Source organism: Drosophila takahashii, unplaced genomic scaffold (assembly GCF_030179915.1).
Source record: "Drosophila takahashii strain IR98-3 E-12201 unplaced genomic scaffold, DtakHiC1v2 scaffold_87, whole genome shotgun sequence".
NCBI lineage: Eukaryota > Metazoa > Arthropoda > Insecta > Diptera > Drosophilidae > Drosophila > Drosophila takahashii.
In genome coordinates, this window is record NW_027221767.1 from 1 (window position 1) to 19,428 (window position 19,428).

General features: G+C 39.9%; 3 non-coding genes across 3 annotated transcripts; all 3 read left to right on the forward strand.

The window, feature by feature from the left end:
* The first annotated feature begins 2,440 nt into the window (after positions 1-2,440).
* LOC138914744 (small subunit ribosomal RNA) lies at positions 2,441-4,432 on the forward strand. The gene has a single exon (XR_011420554.1). It is a non-coding gene; the product is annotated as a small subunit ribosomal RNA (ribosomal RNA).
* Positions 4,433-5,054: 622 nt separating this feature from the next.
* Positions 5,055-5,233, forward strand: LOC138914741 (5.8S ribosomal RNA). The gene has a single exon (XR_011420551.1). It is a non-coding gene; the product is annotated as a 5.8S ribosomal RNA (ribosomal RNA).
* A 398-nt stretch (positions 5,234-5,631) lies between these two features.
* Positions 5,632-9,586, forward strand: LOC138914746 (large subunit ribosomal RNA). The gene has a single exon (XR_011420556.1). It is a non-coding gene; the product is annotated as a large subunit ribosomal RNA (ribosomal RNA).
* Positions 9,587-19,428: the final 9,842 nt, after the last annotated feature.

Below are 19,428 nucleotides of genomic sequence, written 5' to 3' on the forward strand. Positions count from 1 at the left end.
GGCCAAAAACATATATAGGGAGGCAGTGCTCGCCGCCCGGTCGTATTGTTCAAAATTTATGTTTATCATATTATTTTCTGCAATGCTATATATAAATGATATCTTATACATATAATTCAATTTATAGCGATATGGAAATACCATATTATATGTATAAGAAAAAAAATGTATAATAAAATATACATTGACATACAAATATGGCTATTGTATGGATATGCCGTATTCATTATATGGATACGGCATATAGATTATATAAATATGACCAAAAAATATTTATATATTGATATGGCAAAAAAAGAAATTACTTGAATATGGAAATAAAAGAAGTTATATTGATATGGAGAAAATAATGAGTCATATAGATATGTTGGCATCAGTACGAAATATGCCCAATTTACATACACCGGGGCCGCAGTACGAAAAATACCCAATATTTAGACGTCGTGGCCAAAAACATATATAGGGAGGCAGTGCTCGCCGACCGGCCGTATTGTTCAATTTATGTTTATCATATTATTTTGGCAATGCTATATATAAATTATCTTATACATATAATTCAATTATAGCGATATGGAAATACCATATTATATGTATAAAGAAAAAAAATGTATAATAAAATATACATTGACATACAAATATGGCTAGTTGTATGGATATGCCGTATTCATTATATGGATACGGCATATAGATTATATAAATATGACCAAAAAATATTTTATATTGATATGGCAAATAAAGAAATTACTTGAATATGGAAATAAAAGAAGTTTATTGATATGGAAGAAAAATAATGAGTCATATAGATATGTTGGCATCAGTACGAAATATGCCCAATTTACATACACCGGAGCCGCAGTACGAAAAATACCCAATATTTAGACGTCGTGCCAAAAACATATATAGGGAGGCAGTGCTCGCCGACCGGCCGTATTGTTCAAAATTTATGTTTATCATATTATTTTGGCAATGCTATATATAAATGATATCTTATACATATAATTCAATTATAGCGATATGGAAATACCATATTATATGTATAAAGAAAAAAATGTATAATAAAAATACATTGACATACAAATATGGCTAGTTGTATGGATATGCCGTATTCATTATATGGATACGGCATATAGATTATATGGATATGACCAAAAAATAATTCATAAAGACATTATATGAATATGGCAGAAATAATTGGTTATATTAATATGCTCAAATAATACTGTATATAAAAAGTGAATATCTTTGGTTGGGTGGCAAAGAGAATTAAATATGCCCGATATATAGACGTCGTGGCCAAAAACTACTATAGGGTGAAGTGCTTGTCTGTTGGTCTATATATATACATATAATATTTTATGTGTACACATTATTATTATAGATAGTTAATATCTATCGTATGGGTGGCAAACGGAATTAATAATTTCGATATTTAGACGTCGTGGCCAAAACTACTATAGGATGGTCAGTGGTTGTCCACCAATTAATTATTGAACAAACCATATGAATATCATATGCTGTTGTCAATATAATGTATATCAATAATAATAAAAAATAAGGATGGTACAGTAAGTAGTCCATCTACTATTGAACAAAATATATTATAATATATACTTTTGTTATCAATAGAACAACATATATTAAAATCAAAATATTATCCGTATAAATTTGTTTCTTAAATGAAATTAAGACTTGGCTACGCGGTAATATTATAAACCCATGATAATAAGGTGAAACAGAGGTCAAGTTTCTATTATATATAGAATAACAAATTGTTTCCGACTTTTATCGTTAATCTTGGTGGCAGGTATATATGATAATTTATATTATATTATTATATCCCCTGTCTTTTGTGCACAGAGTATCGCTTTCCGGTACAATGTGTTTACAAAAAGCATTATAATAAAATATAATTGCAATATTAGTGATCAAAATAATTTCATATGCGCTCGGTTTTATATCATATATTACCAGAGAGTTATATGGAAAAGATATATTTTATATTTATCATCTAAATGCAAATGATTTAACTCAATATTTATATTGGTTAAACAAAATTGTACATGTGTGGATACAATAATTATGTATGTTGAACAAAAATGATATTTTAGAATGAAATATGTATATATAATAATAAAAATTATAGAAAGAACAATATATATTGAAAATTGTGTTATAAAAAAGTTGTACTTTTTCTTTAACATCAATTATAAACTTGTTATATTAGTGGCGAAACAAGTAAAAATTAAAGAACGTATACGAATGCCATATAAAAATGGCCGTATTCGAATTACATAGAATTATTTCACAAAGCAAAAAAAAAATATTGAATTAAAATCAATATTTAAGAAAAACCGAACATATAAAATGGAAATAAAATCTATTATATTTATATTACTAATTTCTATTCAAAAAATATGAATGAAATATGAACGAAAACATTATTCTGGTTGATCCTGCCAGTAGTTATATGCTTGTCTCAAAGATTAAGCCATGCATGTCTAAGTACACACGAATTAAAAGTGAAACCGCAAAAGGCTCATTATATCAGTTATGGTTCCTTAGATCGTTAACAGTTACTTGGATAACTGTGGTAATTCTAGAGCTAATACATGCAATTAAAACATGAACCTTATGGGACATGTGCTTTTATTAGGCTAAAACCAAGCGATCGCAAGATCGTTATATTGGTTGAACTCTAGATAACATGCAGATCGTATGGTCTTGTACCGACGACAGATCTTTCAAATGTCTGCCCTATCAACTTTTGATGGTAGTATCTAGGACTACCATGGTTGCAACGGGTAACGGAATCAGGGTTCGATTCCGGAGAGGGAGCCTGAGAAACGGCTACCACATCTAAGGAAGGCAGCAGGCGCGTAAATTACCCACTCCCAGCTCGGGGAGGTAGTGACGAAAAATAACAATACAGGACTCATATCCGAGGCCCTGTAATTGGAATGAGTACACTTTAAATCCTTTAACAAGGACCAATTGGAGGGCAAGTCTGGTGCCAGCAGCCGCGGTAATTCCAGCTCCAATAGCGTATATTAAAGTTGTTGCGGTTAAAACGTTCGTAGTTGAACTTGTGCTTCATACGGGTAGTACAACTTACAATTGTGGTTAGTACTATACCTTTATGTATGTAAGCGTATTACCGTGGAGTTCTTATATGTGTTTAAATACTTGTATTTTTTCATATGTTCCTCCTATTTAAAAACCTGCATTAGTGCTCTTAAACGAGTGTTATTGTGGGCCGGTACAATTACTTTGAACAAATTAGAGTGCTTAAAGCAGGCTTCAAATGCCTGAATATTCTGTGCATGGGATAATGAAATAAGACCTCTGTTCTGCTTTCATTGGTTTTCAGATCAAGAGGTAATGATTAATAGAAGCAGTTTGGGGGCATTAGTATTACGACGCGAGAGGTGAAATTCTTGGACCGTCGTAAGACTAACTTAAGCGAAAGCATTTGCCAAAGATGTTTTCATTAATCAAGAACGAAAGTTAGAGGTTCGAAGGCGATCAGATACCGCCCTAGTTCTAACCATAAACGATGCCAGCTAGCAATTGGGTGTAGCTACTTTTATGGCTCTCTCAGTCGCTTCCCGGGAAACCAAAGCTTTTGGGCTCCGGGGGAAGTATGGTTGCAAAGCTGAAACTTAAAGGAATTGACGGAAGGGCACCACCAGGAGTGGAGCCTGCGGCTTAATTTGACTCAACACGGGAAAACTTACCAGGTCCGAACATAAGTGTGTAAGACAGATTGATAGCTCTTTCTCGAATCTATGGGTGGTGGTGCATGGCCGTTCTTAGTTCGTGGAGTGATTTGTCTGGTTAATTCCGATAACGAACGAGACTCAAATATATTAAATAGATATCTTCAGGATTATGGTGTTGAAGCTTATATAGCCTTCATTCATGGTGGCAGTAAAATGTTTATTGTGTTTGAATGTGTTTATATAAGTGGAGCCGTACCTGTTGGTTTGTCCCATTATAAGGACACTAGCTTCTTAAATGGACAAATTGCGTCTAGCAATAATGAGATTGAGCAATAACAGGTCTGTGATGCCCTTAGATGTCCTGGGCTGCACGCGCGCTACAATGAAAGTATCAACGTGTATTTCCTAGACCGAGAGGTCCGGGTAAACCGCTGAACCACTTTCATGCTTGGGATTGTGAACTGAAACTGTTCACATGAACTTGGAATTCCCAGTAAGTGTGAGTCATTAACTCGCATTGATTACGTCCCTGCCCTTTGTACATACCGCCCGTCGCTACTACCGATTGAATTATTTAGTGAGGTCTCCGGACGTGATCACTGTGACGCCTTGTGTGTTACGGTTGTTTCGCAAAAGTTGACCGAACTTGATTATTTAGAGGAAGTAAAAGTCGTAACAAGGTTTCCGTAGGTGAACCTGCGGAAGGATCATTATTGTATAATATCCTTACCGTTAATAAAAAAATTTGTTAATACAAATTTAATACAAATTACCATATATATATATATATACATAATAATTATAATAATAATTATACCAAAAATATGATCTTAAAAGTAAAAGATCAAATAAATTTCGAACAAGCAAATCGAAATATTGTAATAATATAATATTATTACAAATAAATTAAATAGAAACAAACATAAAATTCGAACAAGCAAATCGAATTATTAATATAATAAAATATATTTTATATATTTATTATAAACTTTTGTGTGTATATGGACCATAATATACACGCGTTGCGAGATGTATTGGCCAACTAATTTGATGATGATCATACATTGGATAATGCAACAACCTAAAATATACAATGTTGTACCTGGTTTCAGGTTAATGTTTTATATAAAATTATCAATATATATTAACAAACAAATGCCATTACAAATAATACTTTGATATATATTGTTTATATAAAACTAAGACATTTCGCAGCATTTATTTTAGGTATATAAATACATTTATTGAAGGAATTGATATATGCCAGTAAAATGGTGTATTTTTAATTTCTTTCAATAAAAACATATTTGACCAAATTTAAAACCAATATTATAAAACTCTAAGCGGTGGATCACTCGGCTCATGGGTCGATGAAGAACGCAGCAAACTGTGCGTCATCGTGTGAACTGCAGGACACATGAACATCGACATTTTGAACGCATATCGCAGTCCATGCTGTTATGTACTTTAATTAATTTTATAGTGCTGCTTGGACTACATATGGTTGAGGGTTGTAAGACTATGCTAATTAAGTTGTTTATACAAATTTTATAATAAAATTTTATAAGCATATGGTATATTATTGGATAAAAATAATTTAATTATTTTATTCATAATAATAACAAACATATGAAAAACATTATCTCACAATAGTAATTAAACTTTGAGAAAAACGAAGAGGAATATTTTCTTTTTCAATCAAATAATACTGAGAAATGTCTAGCATAAAATATTATCTAGAATTGTCTCTTATTAATGATTTGAAATATGAAAAACGTTGACAATATTATTATTCTTCGTTAATTCGTTACAAATAAATGCCATTAATATATATATACGTCAGCTTTAAACGAATTTAATAAAATGTTTTATCATTATATATAAAGAATTAATTGCAAATAAAAGTTATATACAACCTCAACTCATATGGGACTACCCCCTGAATTTAAGCATATTAATTAGGGGAGGAAAAGAAACTAACAAGGATTTTCTTAGTAGCGGCGAGCGAAAAGAAATCAGTTCAGCACTAAGTCACTTTGTCTATATGGCAAATGTGAGATGCAGTGTATGGAGCGTCAATATTCTAGTATGAGAAATTAACGATTTAAGTCCTTCTTAAATGAGGCCATTTACCCATAGAGGGTGCCAGGCCCGTATAACGTTAATGATTACTAGATGATGTTTCCAAAGAGTCGTGTTGCTTGATAGTGCAGCACTAAGTGGGTGGTAAACTCCATCTAAAACTAAATATAACCATGAGACCGATAGTAAACAAGTACCGTGAGGGAAAGTTGAAAAGAACTCTGAATAGAGAGTTAAACAGTACGTGAAACTGCTTAGAGGTTAAGCCCGATGAACCTGAATATCCGTTATGGAAAATTCATCATTAAAATTGTAATATTTAAACAATATTATGATAATATTGTGCATTTTTTTCCATATAAGGACATTGTAATCTATTAGCATACCAAATTTATCATAAAATATAACTTATAGTTTATTCAAATTAAATTGCTTGCATTTTAACACAGAATAAATGTTATTAATTTGATAAAGTGCTGATAGATTTATATGAATACAGTGCGTTAATTTTTCGGAATTATATAATGGCATGATTATCATTGATTTTTGTGTTTATTATATGCACTTGTAGGATTAACAATGCGAAAGATTCAGGATACCTTCGGGACCCGTCTTGAAACACGGACCAAGGAGTCTAACATATGTGCAAGTTATTGGGATATAAACCTAATAGCGTAATTAACTTGACTAATAATGGGATTAGTTTTTTAACTATTTATAGCTAATTAACACAATCCCGGGGCGTTCTATATAGTTATGTATAATGATATTTATATTATTTATGCCTCTAACTGGAGTACCTTGAGCATATATGCTGTGACCCGAAAGATGGTGAACTATACTTGATCAGGTTGAAGTCAGGGGAAACCCTGATGGAAGACCGAAACAGTTCTGACGTGCAAATCGATTGTCAGAATTGAGTATAGGGGCGAAAGACCAATCGAACCATCTAGTAGCTGGTTCCTTCCGAAGTTTCCCTCAGGATAGCTGGTGCATTTTAATATTATATAAAATAATCTTATCTGGTAAAGCGAATGATTAGAGGCCTTAGGGTCGAAACGATCTTAACCTATTCTCAAACTTTAAATGGGTAAGAACCTTAACTTTCTTGATATGAAGTTTAAGGTTATGATATAATGTGCCCAGTGGGCCACTTTTGGTAAGCAGAACTGGCGCTGTGGGATGAACCAAACGTAATGTTACGGTGCCCAAATTAACAACTCATGCAGATACCATGAAAGGCGTTGGTTGCTTAAAACAGCAGGACGGTGATCATGGAAGTCGAAATCCGCTAAGAGTGTGTAACAACTCACCTGCCGAAGCAACTAGCCCTTAAAAATGGATGGCGCTTAAGTTGTATACCTATACATTACCGCTAAAGTAGATGATTTATATTACTTGTGATATAAATTTTGAAACTTTAGTGAGTAGGAAGGTACAATGGTATGCGTAGAAGTGTTTGGCGTAAGCCTGCATGGAGCTGCCATTGGTACAGATCTTGGTGGTAGTAGCAAATAATCGAATGAGACCTTGGAGGACTGAAGTGGAGAAGGGTTTCGTGTGAACAGTGGTTGATCACGAGTTAGTCGGTCCTAAGTTCAAGGCGAAAGCCGAAAATTTTCAAGTAAAACCAAAAAACGCAATATATACAAATCAAGCTAATATAATATACTTGAATAATTTTGAACGAAAGGGAATACGGTTCCAATTCCGTAACCTGTTGAGTATCCGTTTGTTATTAAATATGGGCCTCGTGCTCATCCTGGCAACAGGAACGACCATAAAGAAGCCGTCGAGATATCGGAAGAGTTTTCTTTTCTGTTTTATAGCCGTACTACCATGGAAGTCTTTCGCAGAGAGATATGGTAGATGGGCTAGAAGAGCATGACATATACTGTTGTGTCGATATTTTCTCCTCGGACCTTGAAAATTTATGGTGGGGACACGCAAACTTCTCAACAGGCCGTACCAATATCCGCAGCTGGTCTCCAAGGTGAAGAGTCTCTAGTCGATAGAATAATGTAGGTAAGGGAAGTCGGCAAATTAGATCCGTAACTTCGGGATAAGGATTGGCTCTGAAGATTGAGATAGTCGGGCTTGATTGGGAAACAATAACATGGTTTATGTGCTCGTTCTGGGTAAATAGAGTTTCTAGCATTTATGTTAGTTACTTGTTCCCCGGATAGTTAGTTACGTAGCCAATTGTGGAACTTTCTTGCTAAAATTTTTAAGAATACTAATTGGGTCAAACCAATTAGTTCTTATTAATTATAACGATTATCAATTAACAATCAATTCAGAACTGGCACGGACTTGGGGAATCCGACTGTCTAATTAAAACAAAGCATTGTGATGGCCCTAGCGGGTGTTGACACAATGTGATTTCTGCCCAGTGCTCTGAATGTCAAAGTGAAGAAATTCAAGTAAGCGCGGGTCAACGGCGGGAGTAACTATGACTCTCTTAAGGTAGCCAAATGCCTCGTCATCTAATTAGTGACGCGCATGAATGGATTAACGAGATTCCTACTGTCCCTATCTACTATCTAGCGAAACCACAGCCAAGGGAACGGGCTTGGAATAATTAGCGGGGAAAGAAGACCCTTTTGAGCTTGACTCTAATCTGGCAGTGTAAGGAGACATAAGAGGTGTAGAATAAGTGGGAGATATTAGACTTCGGTTTGGTATCGTCAATGAAATACCACTACTCTTATTGTTTCCTTACTTACTTGATTAAATGGAACGTGTATCATTTCCTAGCCATTATACGGATATATTTATTATATCTTATGGTATTGGGTTTTGATGCAAGCTTCTTGATCAAAGTATCACGAGTTTGTTATATAATCGCAAACAAATTCTTTAATAAAACGGTGCATTTATGTATTTTTGATTTGAAAATTTGGTATAACTCCAATTACTCAGGTATGATCCAATTCAAGGACATTGCCAGGTAGGGAGTTTGACTGGGGCGGTACATCTCTCAAATAATAACGGAGGTGTCCCAAGGCCAGCTCAGTGCGGACAGAAACCACACATAGAGCAAAAGGGCAAATGCTGACTTGATCTCGGTGTTCAGTACACACAGGGACAGCAAAAGCTCGGCCTATCGATCCTTTTGGTTTAAAGAGTTTTTAACAAGAGGTGTCAGAAAAGTTACCATAGGGATAACTGGCTTGTGGCGGCCAAGCGTTCATAGCGACGTCGCTTTTTGATCCTTCGATGTCGGCTCTTCCTATCATTGTGAAGCAAAATTCACCAAGCGTTGGATTGTTCACCCATGCAAGGGAACGTGAGCTGGGTTTAGACCGTCGTGAGACAGGTTAGTTTTACCCTACTAATGACAAAACGTTGTTGCGACAGCATTCCTGCGTAGTACGAGAGGAACCGCAGGTACGGACCAATGGCACAATACTTGTTCGAGCGAACAGTGGTATGACGCTACGTCCGTTGGATTATGCCTGAACGCCTCTAAGGTCGTATCCGTGCTGGACTGCAATGATAAATAAGGGGCAATTTGCATTGTATGGCTTCTAAACCATTTAAAGTTTATAATTTACTTTATAAACGACAATGGATGTGATGCCAATGTAATTTGTAACATAGTAAATTGGGAGGATCTTCGATCACCTGATGCCGCGCTAGTTACATATAAAAGCATTATTTAATACAATGACAAAGCCTAGAATCAATTGTAAACGACTTTTGTAACAGGCAAGGTGTTGTAAGTGGTTGAGCAGCTGCCATACTGCGATCCACTGAAGCTTATCCTTTGCTTGATGATTCGATAATAAACATAAATTTAATTGTGTTTATTTTGTTTGGCTTTTTTAAGTCAGAATATATATATATATAAAATATATATATATAAAATAATAATTATATTTAAATAAATTTTATTTAAATATATTTAACAATGGTAGCCATATGTATCGTCATCCTATTAGTGACGCGTATAAAAATATTCTAAGTCCGAACATGCAAATAAGAGACATATGCAAGTATATGTACTTCTTAAGGTAGCCAACTGAATCGTCATCCTATTAGTGACGTGTATACAAATATTCTAAGTCCGAACATACAAGTAAGAGACATATGCAAGTATATGTACCTCTTAAGGTAGCCAACTGAATCGTCATCCTATTAGTGACGCGTATACAAATATTCTAAGTCCGAACATGCAAATAAGAGACATATGCAAGTATATGTACCTCTTAAGGTAGCCAACTGAACGGACGTGCTTTTAGTCGTGCTGCTTAGAGTCGGGTATTTTCGTGAGTTTCGGCGCTGGAAAGCGTTTTAAAATTTGCGGTTTGTGAAGGTGAACGGCTGGTTGTGAGAATCGAGTTGGAAAAGTGAGGATAAGGGTGGAAATTCGCAGTTTTTCGAATTGGGAATTTTCCATTGCGCCACGTGCGTTGAGAGAGTGCGCTCTCGTGAGTGCTCTCTGGAGAGAGGCGTTAGGCACAAGTGCGGGATTTCTCTCGTACGATCAGCTGTGCTAGCGGGAGTGTGTACGGACTAAGTGGTTGGTGCCATTGCTAAGTGCTGCCAGATCGCTTGAAATATAATTTGGTGAGTTACTTTACTAAGTTATATTTTTGGGTGGTTGTTTGTTGCCGATAGATGTCGTCCGCAATGGACACCATCGAGTCCGGAAGCGAGTCGGCGAGCAGTCGCAGTAGCAGCGCTACAGGTCGGGGTAGGGGTCGCCCTAGAGGGAAACGCGGCCATCAGGGGAAGACCCGCGATGCGTCGCGAGCCAAGGTGCCGGCTGTGGAGGGGGCCTCTGGTGGCCGCCCGTTGTCGAGGAGGATCTTGATTCTCTCGAGATGCCGCCGCCTCCTGCACCCGCTGGTAGGCCCGTTGCCGCCCCTGGCCATACTCCTGACAATGATGCCACCGCATCTGCTGCCGCAAGGATCGCGGATGCTGCTGCCGCCAGGATCGCCGCTGCCGCCGCTGGAGCTGAGGTCGTTGTCCCCTCGCCCGTTGCTCACAAATCGGAGGACTTTGCCATGGAGGTTGTAAAAGCAGGCTCAGGCCGCGTCGCTGAAGAGCTGGCGGCGATAAGGGAGGCATTTGTGTTGCACTCCGCGGCCCGCCTCTCACAGAGCGCCATCAAGGAAGTGATGAGTATCACAGCGAGATACGAGGCGTTGATTTCCGCGCTGAATGTTCGGAACGCCGTGCTTGAAGACCGCTTTAAGCAGTCGGTTAAGACGCTCCCGCCGCCACCCCAGCGACCGGTTCCTGCTGCCACCGCGCCGCCTTATTCAGCTGCATACCCAAGCCTGCCCCAGCCCTCTGCTGCACCGGTCCCACTGCCGCGTAAGCCGCGGGAGACCTGGTCGGCAGTCGTGCACAGCGCGGACCCGAATATCTCGGGGAAGCAGCTCGCTGAGAAGGTGCGAAAGGAGATCGCCCCAGCGCTGGGTGTTCGCGTGCACGAGGTGCGAGGACTGGCACGTGGTGGTGCGGTCATACGTACCCCGTCTTCAGGAGAGCTGAAGCAGGTGATGGCCAACAAAAAGTTCCAGGAGGCTGGGCTGCAAATCAGCAGGACCCCGCAACTGAAGCCGAGGATTGAGATCCGGGATGTGGACACCGCCCACAAGCCCGAGGACTTTATGGCGGAGTTGTATAAAAACAACTTTGCCGACAGGATGGAACTGGCGGAGTTCAAGAAGGCTGTGCGTCTGGAAAAGCCCTGGTCGCAGGCCAATGGCGCCACGGTGACCGTGACGCTGGAGGTCGACCCAGTGGGCTTGGACGTTCTCGACGGAGCAAAGGCATACATAGGATGGTTTGCCTACAACTGCCGTGCCTTGGTACGAACCTACGCCTGCCACAGGTGTGTTGGTTTCGACCACAAGGTTGCGAGCTGCAGGATGTCCGAGAAGGACAAGGTGTGCCGACAGTGCGGGCAGGTTGGCCACAGTGCGCGGGGCTGTCCCAACCCTGTGGACTGCCGAAATTGCCGCTTCAAGGGCTACCCGTCAGCACATCACATGCTGTCTGCTGGGTGCCCTGTGTATGCGGCGGTGCTGGCGCGGGTGAATGCTAGACACTAACCATGTTTAGCTTCATCCAGGCAAACTGTGGCAAAAGGACGAGCTGCGACCATCGAGCTCGGAGTCCGATTGCGTGAAAGCAGGTGCCTGTTCGCACTGTTGCAGGAGCCCTACGTCGATGTGAGCAACGGGAGGATGGATGAGCTGCCGGAAGGTATCAGGAGCTTTACCGATAGGAAAGGAAAGGCAGCCATCCTAGTGAATCACCAGGATGTCATCTGTATGCAAGTGGAGCCCCTCACCACGGATTACGGCGTATGCGTGAAAATTATAGGAGGATTTGGCTCAATCCTTCTATGCTCCGCATATTGCCAGTTTGATGGCGACTTACCCTTGTACCTCACGTACTTGGATGCGGTCCTGCTGCTGGCCAGCAGAACTCCCGCAATCCTTGGCCTTGATGCGAATGCAGCATCCCCCATGTGGTTTAGCAAGCTTCCTCCCAACGCGGAGGGACTTGCTAACTACAATCGGGGTGAGCTGCTGTCTCTGTGGATTGTGGAAAAGGGAGCTGCGGTTCTAAACCAGCCAAGCTCGGTGTATACGTTCGAGTCCATGAACGGACGGAGCGACATCGACGTGACGATCGCCAACACTGCAGGATCTATGCTGGCCACATATGAGTGGAGAGTGGACAATTGGGAGTTAAGTGACCACAACATCATTACTGTTGTGGCCAACTTGACGACCGATACAGCCGTTGAGAGCCTAGCTCCGGTGCCGTCCTGGAACTTCTCCAATGCACGTTGGCGGTTGTTCGAGCAGGAAATGGTGAGTAGGGCAGCCGAACTTCCGGAAGACTTCTCAGAATCGCCGCTGGACCAACAAGTCTCTACCCTTCGCAGGATCGTCCACGAAGTGTGCGATCTTGTTTTGGGTAGGAGGACGGCAGGATCGCCGAGATCCAGACCAGGTTGGTGGACCGCTGACCTAAGCGCGATGCGCCGCGATGTCAGGAGACTTAGGCGCCGTCTTCAGGATGCCAGACGTCGTCGTCACGATGACGTGGCCGAGCTAATTGTGGTCGAGCTGAGACGTACCTCAGCCGCCTACAAGAAGCTCATCCTGAGGACAAAAGAGGACAGCTGGAGACGCTTCGTGGGAGAAAATTCACACGATCCCTGGGGGCGCGTCTACAAGATGTGCCGAGGTCGCAAGAAACGGACGGAGATTGGGTGCCTTCGCGTTAATGGCGAGCTGGTCACCAATTGGGGTGACTGTGCGCGTGTGCTCCTCCGCAACTTCTTTCCGGTTGCGGAGTCCGATGCACCGATTGCCATAGCGGAGGAACTCCCACCGCCACTGGAAGTTTCTGAGGTTGGTGCTTGTGTCGCCAGGTTGAAGAGCAAACGCTCGCCTGGCATGGACGGCATCAACGGAACGATTTGCAAGGCTGTGTGGCGTGCCATACCTCAGCACCTAACGGCGATATATTCCAACTGCATCCGGTCGGGGTACTTCCCTGCAGAGTGGAAATGCCCACGTGTTGTGGCTCTGCTCAAGGGACCCGACAAGGACAGGTGTGAGCCATCGTCGTACCGCGGAATTTGCCTACTTCCGGTCTTCGGTAAGGTGCTAGAGGCCATAATGGTTGATCGTGTGAGAGAAGTTCTTCCGGAAGGCTGCAGATGGCAGTTCGGTTTTCGTCAAGGACGCTGTGTGGAGGATGCTTGGATGCACGTGAAGAGCAGTGTTCACGCCAGCCCGGCGAGATACGTGCTTGGCATTTTCGTGGACTTCAAGGGAGCCTTCGACAACGTGGAGTGGAGTGCTGCACTGCGCCGATTGGCCGAGTTGGGATGCCGAGAGATGAGCTTGTGGCAGAGCTTCTTCTCCGGCAGGAGCGCAGAAATCCGAAGCAGTTACGAGACCGTTAATGTCCCGGTAACTAGAGGTTGTCCGCAGGGGTCAATCAGCGGCCCATTTATTTGGGACCTGCTGATGGATGTACTGCTACGACGCCTTGAGTCGTACTGCACACTGAGTGCGTACGCGGATGATCTGCTGCTTCTCGTCGAGGGAAACTCCCGGCTCGTGCTGGAGACAAAAGGAGCGCAACTAATGTCCATCGTTGAAACGTGGGGGATGGAAGTCGGCGTTGCCGTTTCCACCAGCAAGACGGTTATTATGCTGCTAAAGGAACCAAGAAAGCTACTCGCTCGTGGCCCGAATGGAGTGCTTCGACGCACACCTGCGGTAAAATTTGCTGGAGCAAACTTACCGTATGTTAGCAGCTGCCGGTACCTTGGCATCACAGTCAGCGAAGGCTTGAAATTCTTCGAGCACGTCAGAAATCTCCGACAGCGTATGGCTGGAGTCGTTGCAGCATTGGCGCGTGTGCTTCGAGCAGACTGGGGCCTCAGTCCTCGAGCCAGGCGGACCATTTATGCCGGACTCATGGTGCCCTGTGCACTGTTTGGTGCCTCGGTATGGTATGTCACTACGACGCGGCAAGAAGTGGCCAGAGAGCACCTCATTGCCTGCCAGAGGCTTATCCTTCTTGGATGCCTTCCGGTATGCCGAACAGTGTCCACTGTGGCACTGCAGGTTCTTGCTGGCGTTCCCCCGTTTGATTTGGCTGCCATGCAAATGGCAGTTAAATACAAGCTTAAGCGTGGATACCCGTTGGAGGATTACGATCTGCTGTATAGTGAAGACCTCACTGGTCTAAGCTGGGAAGAGAAGATGGTGCGTATGGAGCAGTGCCTACTGCACAGATGGCAAGACAGATGGGATGACGTAGATGCATCCGGACGGGTGACCTACAAGTTCATTTCAGATGTGACTTTTGCATTTCGGAATCCACACTTTGGATTCCCGATGCGCACCGGATTTTTAATCACAGGACACGGATCGTTGAACGCATTTCTGTATAGCAGAACGCTCTCGGACTCTGCCGCATGCTCATGTGGCGATCCATTTGAGGATTGGCAGCACGTCTTGTGTGACTGCCCCCTCTATGCAGATTTGCGCGACCTCGATGGACTTGGAGTGCAGCGAAATGGCGAAAACCGAACGTTTGGAAGGATTCTGGAGGATGAGGACAGGACTCGACGACTCAATGTGTTTGCTGATGAGGCGTTCCGCAGGAGAAGGGACTTTTAGTCCATTTACTCTGCTGTGTGGCTAGCGGCGAAGAATACTACCACAGCTTGTCATAGCTTGTCGTAGGAGGCGACTAATATGACATGGGTGCCCTATCCGAGCTTGTCGGAGCTTAAGGGGTGAGGCCTACCGATCCTGTAATTTCGGTACCACGGGTTGAGCAGCTGTCCAAGGCTGCTCATTGAGGTCGGCCCCCATGTGGGAGTATCGTGGTGGCTGTGGTTGACACCCATATGCGGGTAGAGCCTTCGGGTTCGACGTGGAGTTGCGTCATACAACTCGGGTGCTGTGACCCAAAGATCAGTAGGGATTTAGATAGATCCCGCTCCTCAGCAAGGGGGAATGCTTGCCCGACAAGTAAGCATTCGAATTGCTACCGGGGTGGTTGCTATGTACATAGCTATAGCTTCTAGTCCGGGGCGTTGGTCTGGCGCTTAACCTAGACACATTGCACTATACACTCACTTGTGGGTGTATAAGAGTGCCGTGGTTGTAATCCCTTCAGTGTGGAACATGCCACGTTAAATAAGAGCGGAGGGATCCGATTCACACACACTGTCCCTATCTACTATCTAGCGAAACCACAGCCAAGGGAACGGGCTTGGAATAATTAGCGGGGAAAGAAGACCCTTTTGAGCTTGACTCTAATCTGGCAGTGTAAGGAGACATAAGAGGTGTAGAATAAGTGGGAGATATTAGACTTCGGTTTGGTATCGTCAATGAAATACCACTACTCTTATTGTTTCCTTACTTACTTGATTAAATGGAACGTGTATCATTTCCTAGCCATTATACGGATATATTTATTATATCTTATGGTATTGGGTTTTGATGCAAGCTTCTTGATCAAAGTATCACGAGTTTGTTATATAATCGCAAACAAATTCTTTAATAAAACGGTGCATTTATGTATTTTTGATTTGAAAATTTGGTATAACTCCAATTACTCAGGTATGATCCAATTCAAGGACATTGCCAGGTAGGGAGTTTGACTGGGGCGGTACATCTCTCAAATAATAACGGAGGTGTCCCAAGGCCAGCTCAGTGCGGACAGAAACCACACATAGAGCAAAAGGGCAAATGCTGACTTGATCTCGGTGTTCAGTACACACAGGGACAGCAAAAGCTCGGCCTATCGATCCTTTTGGTTTAAAGAGTTTTTAACAAGAGGTGTCAGAAAAGTTACCATAGGGATAACTGGCTTGTGGCGGCCAAGCGTTCATAGCGACGTCGCTTTTTGATCCTTCGATGTCGGCTCTTCCTATCATTGTGAAGCAAAATTCACCAAGCGTTGGATTGTTCACCCATGCAAGGGAACGTGAGCTGGGTTTAGACCGTCGTGAGACAGGTTAGTTTTACCCTACTAATGACAAAACGTTGTTGCGACAGCATTCCTGCGTAGTACGAGAGGAACCGCAGGTACGGACCAATGGCACAATACTTGTTCGAGCGAACAGTGGTATGACGCTACGTCCGTTGGATTATGCCTGAACGCCTCTAAGGTCGTATCCGTGCTGGACTGCAATGATAAATAAGGGGCAATTTGCATTGTATGGCTTCTAAACCATTTAAAGTTTATAATTTACTTTATAAACGACAATGGATGTGATGCCAATGTAATTTGTAACATAGTAAATTGGGAGGATCTTCGATCACCTGATGCCGCGCTAGTTACATATAAAAGCATTATTTAATACAATGACAAAGCCTAGAATCAATTGTAAACGACTTTTGTAACAGGCAAGGTGTTGTAAGTGGTTGAGCAGCTGCCATACTGCGATCCACTGAAGCTTATCCTTTGCTTGATGATTCGATAATAAACATAAATTTAATTGTGTTTATTTTGTTTGGCTTTTTTAAGTCAGAATATATATATATATATAAAATATATATATATAAAATAATAATTATATTTAAATAAATTTTATTTAAATATATTTAACAATGGTAGCCATATGTATCGTCATCCTATTAGTGACGCGTATAAAAATATTCTAAGTCCGAACATGCAAATAAGAGACATATGCAAGTATATGTACTTCTTAAGGTAGCCAACTGAATCGTCATCCTATTAGTGACGTGTATACAAATATTCTAAGTCCGAACATACAAGTAAGAGACATATGCAAGTATATGTACCTCTTAAGGTAGCCAACTGAATCGTCATCCTATTAGTGACGCGTATACAAATATTCTAAGTCCGAACATGCAAATAAGAGACATATGCAAGTATATGTACCTCTTAAGGTAGCCAACTGAATCGTCATCCTATTAGTGACGCGTATAAAAATATTCTAAGTCCGAACATGCAAATAAGAGACATATGCAAGTATATGTACCTCTTAAGGTAGCCAACTGAATCGTCATCCTATTAGTGACGTGTATAAAAATATTCTAAGTCCGAACATACAAGTAAGAGACATATGCAAGTATATGTACCTCTTAAGGTAGCCAACTGAATCGTCATCCTATTAGTGACGTGTATAAAAATATTCTAAGTCCGAACATGCAAGTAAGAGACATATGCAAGTCAATGTTCCTCTTAAAATAGATGATTGAATCGTCATCCTATTAGTGACGTGTATAAAAATATTCCAAGTCCAAACATGAGTTATATGGATATGAAAATAATATTAAGTTCTAGTATGGATATGAAAAAAAATGAGTTATATGGATATGGGAAAAATAACAAGTTCTAGTATGGATATGAAAAAAATGAGTTATGTGGATATGGGAAAAATAATAATTTCTAGTATGGATATGAAAAAAAAATGAGTTATATGGATATGGAAAAGAATACAGAGTTCTAGTATGGATATGGAAAAATGAGTTATATGAATATGGGAAAAATGATAAGTTCTAGTATGGATATGAAAAAATATTGAGTTATATGGATATTAAAGAAATAATAAGTTCTAGTATGGATATGGAATAAAATGAGTTATATAGATATGGCAAAAAATTTAATGTTCTAGTATGGATATGAAAAAAATTAGTTATATGAATATGGGAAAATTTATAAGTTCTAGTATGGATATGGGAAAAATAATAAGTTCTAGTATGGATATAAAAAAATATTGAGTTATATGGATATTAAAGAAATAATAAGTTCTAGTATGGATATGGAAAAAAATTAGTTATATTGATATGCTAAATAATGAGTTATATGCATATGGGAAAAATACTAAGTTGTAGTATGGATATGGGAAGAATACTGAGTTCTAGTATGGATATGGGAAAAATAATCAGTTCTAGTATGGATATGAAAAAATATTGAGTTTTATGGATATTGAAGAGATAATAAGCTCTAGTATGGATATGGAAAAAATTAATTATATTGTAATAGTAAATAATAAGTTATATGGATATAGGAAGAAAATTAGGTTCTAGTATGGATATGAAAAAAATTAGTTCTATGGATATGGGAAAAATAAAAAGTTCTGGTATGGATATGGAAAAATATTAAGTTATATGGATATTTAAAGAAATAATAAGTTCTAGTATGGATATGGAATAAAATGAGTTATATAGATATGGCAAAAATATAATGTTCTAGTATGGATATGAAAAAAATTAGTTATATGAATATGGGAAAATTTATAAGTTCTAGTATGGATATGGGAAAAAGAATAAGTTCTAGTATGGATATGAAAAAATATTGAGTTATATGAATATTAAAGAAATAATAAGTTCTAGTATGAATATGGAAAAATATTATTTATATTGATATGGTAAATAATGATTTATATGGATATGGGATAAATACTAAATTCTAGTGTGGATATGGAAAAAACGAGTTATATGGATATGGGAAAAATAATAAGTTCAAGTATGGATATGGAAAAAAATTAGTTTAATAGTTATAGGTATGGAAAAAAATTAATTATATAGATATAGAACAAAAAATAAGTTATATGGATATGGTGGCATCAGTACGAAATATGCCCAATTTACATACACCGGAGCCGCAGTACGATAAATACCCAATATTTAGACGTCGTGGCCAAAAACATATATAGGGAGGCAGTGCTCGCCGACCGGTTGTATTGTTCAAAATTTATGTTTTTCATATTATTTTGGCAATGCTATATATAAATGATATCTTATACATATAATTCAATTATAGCGATATGGAAATACCATATTATATGTATAAAGAAAAAAAATGTATAATAAAATATACATTGACATACAAATATGGCTAGTTGTATGGATATGCCGTATTCATTATATGGATACGGCATATAGATTATATAAATATGACCAAAAAATATTTTATATTGATATGGCAAATAAAGAAATTACTTGAATATGGAAATAAAAGAAGTTATATTGATATGGAAGAAAATAATGAGTCATATAGATATGTTGGCATCAGTACGAAATATGCCCAATTTACATACACCGGGGCCGCAGTACGAAAAATACCCAATATTTAGACGTCGTGGCCA